Source organism: Suricata suricatta, chromosome 11 (assembly GCF_006229205.1).
Source record: "Suricata suricatta isolate VVHF042 chromosome 11, meerkat_22Aug2017_6uvM2_HiC, whole genome shotgun sequence".
Classification (NCBI taxonomy): Eukaryota; Metazoa; Chordata; class Mammalia; order Carnivora; family Herpestidae; genus Suricata; species Suricata suricatta.
In genome coordinates, this window is record NC_043710.1 from 19,876,924 (window position 1) to 19,879,246 (window position 2,323).

Genomic DNA, 2,323 nt, shown 5'->3' on the forward strand with positions numbered 1-2,323 from the left:
GTATATCATCTGGTTTCAAATATTCAATGAACATTTACACAATAAAGTTTCCCAAACATGTACCCTTGTTTCTCTTGAAAATGTAAACTCAACTACTGACTGGGTCATATCCCTTGAATATCATGTAGGTATTACAAAAGTAAGCATCTCTAACATTTAATGCAAAAGAAATTCAATGGAGAAAGACTAATCTTTGCAAAAAAACTGTGCTTAAGCAGCTGGATATTCACATAAAGGAAAAAGGGAAAGGAGGAAAGGGAAGGGAAGGGAAGAGAAGAAAGGAAGAAAGGAAGGAACTCTTAAAGGAGTTTTAGTTAAACATAGTACCTAAAACTGCAAAGATTCTAGATAAGAACATAAGCAAATAAAAGAGACAGAAGAAAAATGAAAAACATGGCAGAGAAGTAGGGGGTGCTGTACTTCCCACCCGAATCTCTCAAAGGGCTGAAGCTAAAGGACTCTGAGCCCCAAGAGTCTGGGAGCAAAGGAGATGGAGTCTACTAGGAAGACAGCCTCATAGGTGTGTGATTGCGAACTGGGGGAGATAAAAACAGGCTAGGACATGGAGGCGTGCAGGGGAGGGATCTTCTTCTGTGGAGAGACATAGATTAGGAGCAGCTGGGGAAATGTAGGACTGTATCTGAGCAAAAGAAAAACCTCGGCCTAGGATAGAGAGGGATCCTATCATTCCATCTCTAACCACAGGGTTTTCAGATAGATATCCTGTCTCTAACTGTGGGGTTTTCATTGGGCTGGTTGCCCGGTTCCCATGCTGGGGGACAAGGGGAGTTCCCTCCGGTTCGGTAGTACCTCACAGGTGCAGTCGGCATCACGAGGAACCAGCCCCTGCCCCGGAGTGCTGTGGCTCACAGGATTACATATCAGGCGGCATCATCAATGTGCACAAAGTGAGAACTTGGAAGGCAGATAGGTGTGGGGCATAGGAGATGGCCCGCCTCATCTGCACCCATGGCACAGTGAGTACGGAGCCAAAGGAGTAATTTGGGACACCTGGTCTGAGGAAAAGGGACAGGGGGGGCGCCATTGTTTCCCCCCACAACCACCAAGGAGGGGTCACAGGGATTGGTCCACAGGGCCCACAGTGGAGGTGGAACCCGCCTACACCAAACCACGCCCGTCTGCTGGGTAGCTGCTTTCTTAAGGGAGCCAGATAGATGCTACAGAAACAGCCCCCTCCCCCAGGACCAGGGCTCCTGAATTGCTGTGATTAACTCTAGGTCAATTCTTGCTATTCAGATGTATTCTCCCTTTTCGCATTCTTACCTCCTCCTAGGCTGGTTATTCTGGTTATAGGTTTGCTTAAACAGACATACTTAATCCATCCTCTTGATGCATGTTCTACACCTCCTTCTTTACCTTCCTTTCTCTATCTCTGGAATAATCAGATTATATAGTTTCTCTGGGTAACATTATCATCCTTTCTCTTTGTCTCCTGTATTCTCCTTTTTCTCTCACTGGATTAATGGTTTTAGTCTCTCCCTGGTCAATGTTCATTTTCTCTCTCTCCCCACCCCGGTCATTTCTCTCTTTGTATGTGCACTTCCAACAGCACTGCCTCCACCTTGCTCTTTATTTGTAGCTGGGATTTCAGGTTTTATGCTCTTAGACTGTCTTTGTTTTCTTTTTCTTTTTGTTGCTTTGCTTGTTTGTTTGATTTTTTTGTGCATTTGCATTTTCTCATTCCCTGTTTGTTTGTCTGTCCGTTTGCCTTTCCAGGGCTACTTTAAGGAATAAACCCAAGCACACATGGTGGAGAGTCCATCACTTTGAGTAGGGAGATAAAATAACCAAAGTTACAACAAGAGAGACCAAGTGACACCCTTCAAAAAACATTTCCTAAATGGCCAGGCCCTAGACAGTGTATGTGTAAGATTTAATAGATGGAGGCAGAGATGAGAGGAAAGAAAGAGACCAAGTTATGGAGCCAAGAAAGTCTTTATTGGGATCTGCAATTCCCAGGCGAGGTTCCATGACCCCGGGAGTGGGGAGTCAGGGAAGTCGTGTCTGGTAGGGAGGGGTGAGGTATTTTATGGGTGAAACACTTCTGGTCCGGTCCTGGGAGGGCAGACCACCAAATAAGGGCACTTTACAGATGTGGCAGGATGGGATAGGTTGCCTCCACTGTCAGGGTGATGGGAAGCTGGGGCTTCATGATTGGCTGTTTTTTTTTCTTTTTTTCCATAATATTTTATTGTTGAATCGTTTTCCATATGACACCCAGTGCTCTTCCCCATAAGCGCCCTCCACTATCACCACCACCTCTTTCCCCCTCCCCCTTCCCCTTCAACCCTCAGTTCATTTT